A 12,732-nucleotide genomic window follows, 5' to 3' on the forward strand; every position below is an offset into this window, starting at 1 on the left:
CAGAGTCCCAATCCCCTCATTTCAGGGACTATGACTTTAATGTCTACCTCATATTCCCTCCTTGTTTTAAGATGTCTCTTTTCTGGATTCAGAAAGGCAAGAGCTAGTAATCTAACACGGCGGCAGCTGAACTTCTGTCCTCTGACAGACCAGAGCGAGGCTGGGGGCCTGGAGAGGAGCTGATCCCGGCGGCCAGCAGGCTCATCCAGCCACTTTTGGGTAAATGTGGAACAGACTAACTGTGGAGGGGCACCTCCCAGCCAGGCCCTGGTCTTGTCTGTTCTCAGGAGAGAGAATCCCGTGACTCCACATGCAAGTCCTTGCCTGGTCATCAGAGAAGAAAACCTCAGTTATCCAGAGACCATCAGTATAGTTTAGAAAACATGTCATTTGTTCATCTAGAGACAAGGCCCAGCCCAGCCTGTTACCAATACCATAAACCTGTTTTGTTTCCTTCCTCCCTCCCTCCCTCCTTCCCTCTTTCTTTCCTTTCCCCCTTCCTTCCTTCCTTTCCCCTCTTCCCCCTTACCCCCTTTCCACTGCCCCCCTTTCCCCTTCCTTGTCTTGAAGAAAAAGACTATTTTTAAAAAGAACCATTGATTTCATAGGCACCCAAATGGATGAACCAGCCTGTGGGAAGCCCCTTAATTTCAGGAAAGGGAATCAGAGTAAATTAAGGATAGATTTAGGAGATTAAAGAAGTCCATTAAAAACAGGTCAATATGACCTTTATTAATGCAGTTTTGCTGCTTCACATTCTCTTCTCTTGAAATAAAAAATATTTCTTTCAATATTTCCATTTCCTGACAGTTCTTTATGAACCGAAGCAGATAATGGTGTACACTGAAGTCCATTTGGGGAAAGACTAAGATCTCTAACATTTAACTTTTTGGATTCTTTTCAACCAGTTGGTGGATTTTCTTTTATATTTTAGACATTTCACATGACTTCAAGGGGCAGCGAAAATGGTACAAAACCAAAAGCCAATCAAAATACTCCTTGAAGAAAATAGCAGGCATCATTTCTCGGCAGCTCTGTTCTTGGCTCCATCAGTGGGGAGTTACAGCTTTCTTTCCATATCACAAATAACTGTGCGGCCAACTCTGAGCAAGGGGCTTAGTCGGGAGGTGCTGAACTGCTAGCAGGGGGCAGTGGGCACCAGAGACGGGGAAGAGAAGGTCATTTACAAGCAGATCGCCGCCGTGGACAACTGGGGCTCAGTCCCGCTGGGCGTCTCTGGGAGGTGATATAGAACATGCCTCAGAAATGTCTCATCTGAGGGATGTGGATGCCAAGTATTCACCTTCCGGGTCCCATGGGCCAGTGCTGCTCCTGGGGTGGTAGCTCCCCACTAGAGTCCCAAGGGAAGACTTGGAATTTCTTGAGGCAGACTTGCCCTGGAGAGGTGAATGCTGAGGGCGTGTGGGGGACACGATGGCGTTTACTGCCCAGCATGTGCTCAGAACATCAGAATTGTTTCTACGTTACATTTGAAAATCAAAATAGATTCTTTTTTCCCGTTAGCATTTTTTCTTTCGTCGTGAATCTGTTTAAAACTAAAATGAAGTGGAGACAATCACTCAGGTGTTTCAGAGAGTACCTCTGGACTCCTGATGTAAAAAATTAATTTATTTTGGTTCAGATGAAATCCTTTCCTTTATGTCTCATTTACTGGGGGATAGTCTGCCTTTTTTCTCCCCTTTGGGGTCTTCCTCCCTTCACAGCCCCTTCGGTTTCACACAACAAGGTTAAACCGTTAGGACTCAGTGAAGGCCTTCTCACAAGCTCAAGTTTTATTTATTTCCAGTAGAGAGAGACATTTTGAAAAGAAATTATTATTCTTTTCTGTTTGAGCTTGCAGCCAAAACAGTTGAGACACCAAACGCACGCTGTATGCAGAACAGGGCCCTCCTGTGGTGTGTCTGGCAAGGAGAGGGGCCAAGGGGAAAAGACCAACAAGTAGAAGCAACTGTTCTGAAAGTTACATCTTTCTGGCCAATATCTACAAGATGTTTGGGCGGCGGGACCGTGCAGGAATGTGGCTGTTGGCCCTAGGAGATTTATTGTTGTCCATTCCTGGCATTGTCACATCCTGGGATACATATTGGGGAAGCATCTAGTAAATGAAACCAATGTGATGCTAAGCCTGGTACTTAAGTATGATTTTCTCCTAGTGGAGATGGATTTGCACTATACCAAATATATTCCTTCACCTTGCCCTTCTTATGGCATTGGCTATCACATCGGATGTCACTGAGAGTCATTTATAAAGATTTTTCTCAGGGAGACTATAATCTACAGAGTTGGCAATAGGGAAGATCATCAAGTTTGCACTGCTTTGGCAGTAGAACATAGTTTTTGACCCAGAGCATAAACCTAGGTTTACCCCAACACTGTCTGGTCCCTGTGTGTCATCTTACTGAGGTTTCTTAACCTCTAGAAGGCAGAGGAGGTCCTTGGCAGCATCATGAAATAATAACAGTGTCATTGACACAGGTTAGTGTGAGGACTAAATGAGATGAAACATACAGAACATCCAGAACGGGTCCAGGCACAGTACCGGCACTCAGTAGCCGTTAGCTGTTGCTGGTGGCAGTGTTGCTTCTGCTCCTGGCACCAGTCAGTTTCCCCTAAAAGGTCTTTGTCTCACCTTCTTTCTTGCTACTTGTTAAGTTCTTCCCTGTGGGCCAGCCTGGTCTTCCCTGCACTGACCCCCCACTCCCTCAGAGCACTTAGCCTTCCCTGTCCTCTTCCCCAAGATCCCTCTACTGGGCAAGCTTCAATCCCACAGAGTATTAAGCTGTTAATGTGTGGTCACAGTTTAATGTGGCAGGCCACTCAGGTGACCCTCTACTGCTGGCTTTTTATATCAGCCTCCAAGGGTTTAACCCAAAGGAGTGACTTAAACAAACAAACAAACAAACAAACAAACAAACAAAGTTACTCAGGGACAGAGAAGGCTAGCCCTCCTAACCCTGCTAATGTGTTTTTTAAATGTTCACCTTGATCTTGATAAACCTCTCTTACTAACCAGCCCACTTACGTCCAACACAGCTTCTACTGAACAGCAAACATCTCAACTTTCAAGCCTCAAGGCCACATGTTGTTCCTGGCTGGATGCAATGCCCCTCCTTCGTTCTACAGACTGAAGGACCTTGCTTGAATTGGCGCCTCATGCCTGGGGGATTGTCAGCAAGTCACTTTGCCTCTCTAGGCCTTGTTAATAAAACAACGGGTTTGAGTCTTGGCATTTTCCCTCTTCCTGAGTAACTAGGAGTCCCTAGAAAGCACTATCATCCGGAACCCTCCTCTATGCCAGAAGCTCCCGCACATCAAGCCAAAGAAAATGCTCTGAATCTCCTGTGGATGGACTGACAGGCACAACCAGGATTTATAATTTTATTTTCCAGACAGAAGAAAGTCTAGTTTCTTAACATTTGCAGATTTTCAATCCAAGAATGCAGGGAAATCTTCGTTTATTCCAGGGTCATTCATGGGCACAATTTTGAAGCAGGTCATTGGGACTTTTTGTGTTTCTTTCCTTGCTTTTTCCTCTCTGAGCTGTCTGGGGCCCCCAGGGGCACACTTCACTGTCTGAGTGCCCTCGATGCAAGGCATGTTGTCCCCGAGGGAAGCCAGCCTGCACATTTCACTTTCCCTCTCCCTTCTTTGAGTGTCCTGTCAAAACTCATCGGTCCTGTATCTTATTTTTTTAGAAAATTGTGACCGGCTTGTGAACCCTCTGCAAAAGCAATCATTGCTGAGGTACAAACATCTGATAATGACTTAACACTATAATTTCTGATTAAGCCTCAGTTGGCTTTGGCCGCAATGATTTAAAATTTCTCTGCCTTCTTTTTTCTTACCATGTTAATGTAAAGGTAATAGACGCAGATATAATTCTCAGGGGAATTTAGTATTAAACAAGCTGTGGCTATTTTTAAAATATGACCATAAATTCTCCACATTTTTTCTATTGAGAAGTGAGATCCATGTTTCCTCCCCTTTAATTTGGCTTGTAACTGCTTTGACCAATTGGAGTTAGTGGGAGTGATGTATGTGACCTCTAGGGCCGGGTAATAAAATGCCATGCAGTTTCTCTCTGGTGTTTCCTGTGAGCAAGTTTCTTCTTGGGGCCCAGCTGCCATGCTGTGAGAAGCTCAGGCCACATAGAAATCCACCAGGTCTGGGGCGCCTGGGTGGCTCAGTCGTTAAGCGTCTGCCTTTGGCTCAGGTCATGATCCCAGGGTCCTGGGATGGAGCCCCACATCGGGCTTCCTGCTCTGCAGGAAGCCTGCTTCTCCCTCTCCCACTCCCCCTGCTTGTGTTCCCTCTTTCGCTGTGTCTCTCTCTGTCAAATAAATAAAATCTTAAAAAAAAAAAAGAAAGAAAGAAATCCACCACGTTAGCCCAGTTTTGGTACCAAATATGTGAATTAAGAAAGCTCCTAATGGTTTCAGCCCACAGACTTTCAAGTCAACCCAAATGCTTGAGTCTTCCCATTGAGGTCCTTCCAGACAGGATGAGCTGAGACTAGTCATACATGCTACACCCTGTCCACAGTCTGAACCACAGAATGGCTGAGCAAAATAAAGTGCTTTATTTCACTAAGTTTGGGATAGTTACTCAGCAAAAGAAAACTGAACCTTAAGTCCAAACTTGAATCATGGGTAAAGCAAGTCATCCTTGAACTTAAACATTTGGGAAAATTTGGGGTGCTTGGGTGGCTCAGATGGTTAAGCGTCTGCCTTCAGCTCAAGTCGTGATCCCCGGGTCCTGGGATCGAGCCCCACATCGGGCTCCCTGCTCCGCGGGAAGCTTGCTTCTCCCTCTCCCACTCCCCCTGCTTGTGTTCCCTCTCTCGCTGTGTCTCTCTCTGTCAAATAAATAAATAAAATCTTAAAAAAACAAGACAAAATATTTGGGAAAAGTTTTACATTTCCTGGAAGGAACCCATCTATCATTTCTCATGGAATCATTGATTCCTAGAGTCTGGGACATGCCAGTTCTGAAATAAATACTTGACAGAATCATAAAGCAAATATGACTAAGGGGGTTTAAAAACAGCCTTTTACAAAAAAAAAAAAGTGACTTATATCTACCCAGAGGTGAAACTTAGGTAACGAGGCTAGAAGTTTGAAACAATGTGGGGAACATCTAGGTAGAGATAACAGAAGCTGCACATTGGGGGTGAGTTGGCTGGGAGACAGACTTCAGAGAATCGGTTCAGCCAAAGCACTAAACAATAAACAACTTAGCAAACAACAACCCCAGGGAGGGAGAAATCAGTATTGAGTGTTGCTATGATACAGTATTTAAAACTTTTTTAAACAAAAATTCAATTTTTAACAAAAAAATTGTGACATATGCAAAGAAATAGGAAAGTGTGACCCATACACAAGGCTAATAAAACAGGTAATAGAAACTGCCTTTGAAGCGGCCCAGGTGGTAGACTTAGAAAGACTTCAATGCAGCTATTATAAAGATGTTCAAAGAACTGAATGAAACCATACTTAAAGAATTCCAGGTAATATTACAACAAAGTCTCATTAAATCGGGAATATGAACAAAGAGAGAAATTATTGGAAAGAATGAAATAAAAATTCTGGAGATGAAATTACAATAACCCAAATGAAAACTTTACTAGAGAGTCTCAGTAGTAGATCTGAGCTGGCAGAAAAAAGAACCAGCACACTTGAAGAAAGGTCACTAGAGATTATATAACTGCAGAAGAGAGGGGGGAAATGAAAAAAAATAAACAGAGCTGCAGAGAAATTGGGGCTCCATTAAGTGCACCAACATACATGCAATGAGATTACCAGAGAAGAGAAAGAGAAAGGAAATGAGAAAATATTTAAAGAAATAAAAATTGACAACTTTCCAAACATGAAAAATATTAATCTACCCATCCAAAAAATTAAAGGAAATGAAAGAAGGATAAAAGCCAAGTGATCCACACCTAGACACATCACAGCCAGAATACTGACAACCAAAGGCAACAAAATCTTGAAAGCAGTTAGAGAAAAATGACTCATCATGAACAAGGGAACCCCAGTAAAACTAATAGTTGACTTCTCTCAGAAACAATAGAGACCAGAAGGAAACATGATGGCATATTCAAAGCGTGGAAACTAAAAAAAAGTCCAGTAAAACTATCTTTCAAAAATGAAGTCAGGATAAAGACATTGTTGGATAAACAAAAACTGAGAGAATTTGTTGCAAGAAGACCTGTCTACAAGAAATAAGTTCTTCAGGCTGAAAACGAGTGATACTGGATAGTATTTCAAATCCATACGCACAAAAGGAGCACTAAAAAAAGATAATTATATAGGTAAATACAAAATAGTGTAACATTGCATAGTTCTTCTCTATTCTTCTTTTGATTGATTAAAAATAATTGTATAAAATAATATGAGTATATTATTATATTGTTGAACTAATAACATACTGAAATGTAATCTACTGGACCTTAACTGCACATTGGACTATGGGGAAGTATGTAGGACAATGCTGTATTGGAGTAAGGAAATGGCACCAAACCATAGTTCCAATCTGCAGGAAGAACTTAAGCAAACCAAAAAGAATAAATAAAAAGGTTCATATGACCAACTCTACACATATGTACTTGTATTTCTTTCTTTTCTCAGCTTCAATAAAAAGGCATAAGATTATATAAAGCAATAATTATTAAAATGTACTGCTGGACTTGTAACATATGTATATAATATATATAACACTAATAATCACAAAAAAGGAAAGAATGAAGACATATAGGAAAAAGTTTCTGTATTTCATTAGAATAAATTCAGTATAAATTAGGATAAATCTGAAATAGATTTTGATGAGTTACGATGTATATTGTAAGCCCTAGAGGAACCATTAAGAAAAGAACACAAAAATTATGTTTTAAAAAATAAAGGAATTTAGGGGTGCCTGGGTGGCTCAGGTGGTTAAGCATCTGACTCTTGATTTCAGCTTAGGTCATGATCTCAAGGTTGTGAGATTGAGTCCCATGTCAGGCTCCACACTAGGTATGGAGTTCTTGAGATTCTCTCTCCCTCTCCCTCTGCCCCTCCCCTCTTAAAAAATAAATAAAAAATAAAGGAATTGAAATGTTACACTCTAGAGTATACACTTAATGCAAAAGAAGGAAATAAAGGAGGAATATATGAACAAAAAATAGGAAACATAAAAATAAAATGGCAGATGTAAATCCAACTATTAATGATAGCATCAAAATAATTGATAAAAAACAAGATCCAATCATATGCTACCCATAGGAGACACACATTGGATTGAAAAATACAAACAGGTTACAATTAAAAGAATGGTAAAAAATATACCATACAAGAAATATAAAAGAACTGAAGTAGCTCTACCAATATTAGACAAAACAGACTTTAAAACAAACAAAAAGGTTACTAGAGATAAGGAGAAATGTTGTATAATGATTAAAGTGTCAATCAACCAGGAAGACATAGGAATTATAGCATATATTCACATAACAACAGATCTCTAAAATACATTGTATAAAAACTGATAGAACTGAAGGAGGAAATAGACAATTCAAGAATAATAGTTGGGGATTTCAGTATTCCACATTCAACACTGGACAGAACATCCAGGCAGAAGAGCAAAGGAAATAGAAGATAGGAACAACACTGTAAATCAACTAGTCCTGATAGACATCTATAGAATATTCTATCTAACTGCAGCAGAATCCATATTCGTCTCAAGTGAACGTGGAACATTCTCCAGGTTAGACCATATGCTAGGCCATAAAACAAGCCTGGATAAATTTAAAGTGATTGAAATATACAAAATATCTTTTCCAACTACAATGGCATTAAATTAGAAATTAATAACAGAAGGAAATTTGGGAAATACACAGATGTGTAGAAATGAAAGAACATACTTCTAAACAACCAATGGATCAAGAAAGAAGTCATAAGGGAAATTAGAAATACTTTGAGATAAATGAAAATAAAAACACAAGATACCAAAACATGACAGCTAAAATATGTCTTAGAGGGAAATTTATAGCTGTAAATGCCTGTATTAAAAACAAAGATCACAGATCCATACCTGGCCTTCCACCTTAAGACACAGGGAAAAGAAGAAGAAATAAATGCAAAGCAAGTAGAAGGAAGGAGATAATAAAGATTAGGACAGCACTAGCACTACAGGGAATAGACAATAGCACAGCAATAAAGAAAATAACAAAACCAAGAGTCAGGACTTTGAAAAGACCAACAATGTGACAAATCTTCAGCGGGACTGACTGAGACAAAAAGGAAGAAGACTCAGGTTACTGAAGTCAAAATGAAAGAGGGGACACATTATTGACCTTTCAGAAATAAAATGTAGTGTAAGGAAGTACTATGACCAAATGTATGCCAACAAACTGAATACTTTAGATGAGGTCTACAAGTTCCTAGAAAAACAAAGTATCACAATTAACTCAGTGAGGATTCTGGGAAGATGGCAGAGTAGGAAGCTCCAAGAATCTGTCTCTCCACATAGACAACTGTACTGACATAATTTGTCTGATGTAACTATTTTGGAACTCTGGAGCCTATTGAAAGCTTGAACATTTTTCTCTTTTTCCCCTTTTGGGGGCCTGACATTAAAGACCAGGACATTCAAAAACAACTGCATATATAGGGAAAATTAGAAAGTGGCCATGCATGCCCAGGGAAAGGCATAGGCTCAGAAAAGATCTGAGATCTCAATTTATGCCTCAGGCTTATCCTTGGCACAGAGACAGCTTACAACAATAAAAAAAAAAAAAAAGAAAAGCAATAAACAAAATAATAACTAAAACAGCAAACCTTAAGGAAGGGGAAAAATCTGATTACCAGATTATTAGATTCAAATTTGCAACTTTCAACAAAAACAACAAAAAATCACAAAGCTTACAAAGAAACAAGAAAGTATGGCACATTCAAAGGAAAATGAGTACATCAACAGTAACTGTCTCTGGATGTACCGTAGCTACCTGATGAGAGATACACCAGAACCAGAATTTAAAACAACTCTCTTAAATACGCTCAAAGAACAAACGAAGATGTGGAGAAAGTCAAGATCTTACCACTTCTATTCAACATTGTACTTGAGATCCTAACCAGAGCAGTTGGGGAAGGAAAAGGAATAAAAGGCCTTCATAGTGGAAAGGAAGACGTAAAACCATCCTTATCTGTAGAGGACATGATCTTGTATATATAATATCCTAGGAAATCCATGGAAACTATTATAGCTAACGAACATGTTCAGCCATGTTGCAGGATACTTAGTTAAGTAGGCTATTGATATACAAAAAAATCAATTGTATTTTTATACACTAGCAACAAAAATCCAAAAATGAATTTAAGAAAACATTTCCACCTCATCATGACCACAGCATCAAAAAGAATAAAATACTTAGGTATAAATTTAACAAAAAAGTGCAACACTTGTACACAGAAAACTAAAACACATTTAAAAAAATTTAAAGACCTAAATAAGTGGGAAGATATGTAATGTTAATATATTGGAACACTTAATATTATTAAGATGACCATACTTCACAAAGTGATCTACAGATAAGGCAATCCTTATAAAAATTCCAGTTGCCTTTTTTTGGGCAGAAATTGAAAAACTGATTTCAAAGTTCATATGGAATGCAAGAGATCAAGAATAACCAAAACAATCTTTTAAAAAGGAGAACAAAGCTGGAGAATTCAAAAACTTACTAAAACTACAGTAATCAAGACAGTGTGAATTTGGCTTAAGGATAGATATCAGTATCAGTGAAATAGAATTGAGAGTCTAAAAGTAAACCCTTACATTTATAGTCAATTCAGTTTTTACAAGGATGTCAAGAAAATTCAATAGGGAAAGAATAATCTTTTGAACAAATAGTTCTGTGACAACTAGATATCCACATGCAAAAGAATGAAGTTGGAATCCTACTTCACAGTATACACAAAGATTAACTCAAAATGGATCATATAGCTAAATGGAAGCTAAAGCTACAAAACTCTTAGAAGGAAATATAACAGTAAATCTCCTTGTTTCTAAAAAAACTAAATAAATGACAAAAGAAAAAAAGTAGATAAATTAGACTACTAAAATTTTTTGTGCTACAAACATCACCATAGCAATACCATCAAGACAGCAAAAAGCCTACCCACAGAAAGAGAGAAAATACAAGTCATATATCTTTTCAGGGCCTTATATTTAGAGTATATAAAGAACTCTTACAACACAACAATAAAAAGACAAATAATTTAATAATAGGCAAAGAATTTGAATAGACAATTTTTCACCAAAGATACACAATGTGCAATGACCAACCCACGAATGAAAACATGTTCAGTGTTATTAGTCATTGTTATGGAATGCATGTTTGTGTCCTCCCCAAATTCATATGTTGAAACTGTAACTCCCAGTGGAATGGTATTAGGAGGAAGGGCTTTGGGATGTGATTAGGTTTAAATGAAGCCTTGAGGATGGACCGTCCCAGATGGGATTAGTGCTCTTATAAGAGGAGAAAGAGGCTAGAACTTCAGGTCATGTGAGGACCCAAATAGATTATCTTTTTTCTATGCATAGCATTTTGAACCTGCATAGCCTAAAAGGGGGACAGAATTTAGAAAATACTTCCTTAATATAGTGGCTTAGTTTGCAAATCTATTATCTTATTTCAATTCTCATTTTTTTCTGATTTACTTATTTTTGTTTATTTTTTAATTTTTAAAAATTTTATTTCCATAGGACACCTGGGTGGCTCAGTCAGTTAAGCAGCTGCCTTCAGCTCAGGTCATGGTCCCAGGGTCCTGGGATCGAGTCCTGCATTGGGCTCCCTGCCTGCTTCTCCCTCTGCCCCTCCCCCCCCACGCTTGTGCTCTCTCTCTCTCTCTCTGCCAAATAAATAAAATCTTTTAAAAAACTTTACTTCCAGTGTAAGTAACACACAGTGTTATATTAGTTTCAGGTGTATAATACAGTGATTCAATAATTCTATACATTACTCCGTGCTCATCATGATAAGTGTACTCTTGATCCCCTTCACCTAGTTCACCTGCAATTCCCATTTTTTGAACTAAAGGAGCTGAATATTTCTTTGTAAAAATTCTACTACTCTCTCCACCATTCCAACACAATCTCTACTGCATGAAGAATGCCTTAGTGTGATTAGGGTAAATATCAGATATTGAAAAAGACATAACAAAATCACAAAAAAATTTCAAGGCATTATCTCTATTATCTCTATACACATACTAATGGGAAAAATCTAGGAGAAACATTTGCTGCCTTTCTCCCCTTCTGAGTTACATATATGTGTGTTAACAGTGGTCTCGTAGTACCTTGTCCCCACTCCGCCTCGGTTTTCTAATCCTGGTTGTGGATATGTTAGAAAAGACAAAAGCAGGCCAAAGAGGTAGAACTGATCCTCAAATCGCGTGATGGTTGGGCAGTTGCATGGAAGTACAGAGAGGAAGTCTGCAGTGAGATAGCAGGTGAAAGTCTAAATTCTTCAGATTCCTCTTTCCATCCATTGCTTCAGGCTCAAGAGCACGTTGGTGATGCATGAAGATCATGGCAGTTTTTCAGGCACACGTGGCAAATTTCCTTTGGCTTAAGAAGCAAATGCTGGTCTAATGGGAAATGGAAAACTAAACACAGGACAAGGGCATTGATAAAGTAGCTATGGTTGCTTCTTAAGAGTTGATTCATCACTATTTTAGTTGATTCATCAGTGTTTTTTTTATAATCTTTTTCTGACTTTTTCATTTTTTTAAAGATTATTATTATTATTTGAGAGAGAGAGAGAGAGAGAAGGGAAGAGAGGGAGAGAGAGCGCACACAAGTGGAGGAGAGTGGCAGAGGGAGAAGCAGACTCCCCGCCAAGCAGGAAGCCCATTGCAGGGATTGATCCCAGGATCCTGGGATCATGACCTGAGCCTAAGGCAGATGCTTAACTGACTGAGCCATCCGGGTTCTCCTCTTTTTCTTTTAATCCAAACAAATCTCAAAATATCCCCTCTCCTATCAAATGTCTGTCATGTCTGAGGTTCACATGAACAATCACAAGGGGTGCCGTAGCTCTCACTGTGCCCTCTGTCGAAGGGGTAGATGCACACACGACAATCACGGCGTTAGTAGCATACTGCACCCTCACACCAGGCATAACCTGTAGCTTATGGTGGAAGGGAGGGAAAACTGAATGGGAGGAAATCAGAGAGGGAGACAGACCATGAGAGACTCCCACCTCTAGGAAATAAACTGAGGGTTGCTGGAGGGGAAGGGGGTGGTGGGATAGGGTAACTGGGGATGGACATGAAGGAGGGCACGTGATGTGATGAGCACTGGGTGTTATATCCAACTGATGAATCACTGAACACTACATCAGAAACTAAAGATGTGCTATATGTTGGCTAATTGAATTTAAATAAAAAAAAAAAGAAAAACACCTTGCAGCTTATGGTAGAAACTCTACATGGTCCCATGATTTATATGCAGATCTTTCTTCCTTAGATTAATTAGCAGAGAGTAATCCACAAGGGAATGGACAGTGAAGAGAAACAAAGTGGGGGAAGGAGAAGGGAAACAATTTTGCTAATTGGAATGTATTTAGAGAAGCATGCTCACCAGTGTTTAAGCTGAACACACTGCAAGTACAGACTCTTAGGACAACTCAAGTTACCTACTCAGAAGAAGAGAAGCCTTAGTTAAGGGGCATGATGGTTA

The sequence above is a fragment of the Halichoerus grypus genome, chromosome 12 (assembly GCF_964656455.1).
Source record: "Halichoerus grypus chromosome 12, mHalGry1.hap1.1, whole genome shotgun sequence".
Classification (NCBI taxonomy): Eukaryota; Metazoa; Chordata; class Mammalia; order Carnivora; family Phocidae; genus Halichoerus; species Halichoerus grypus.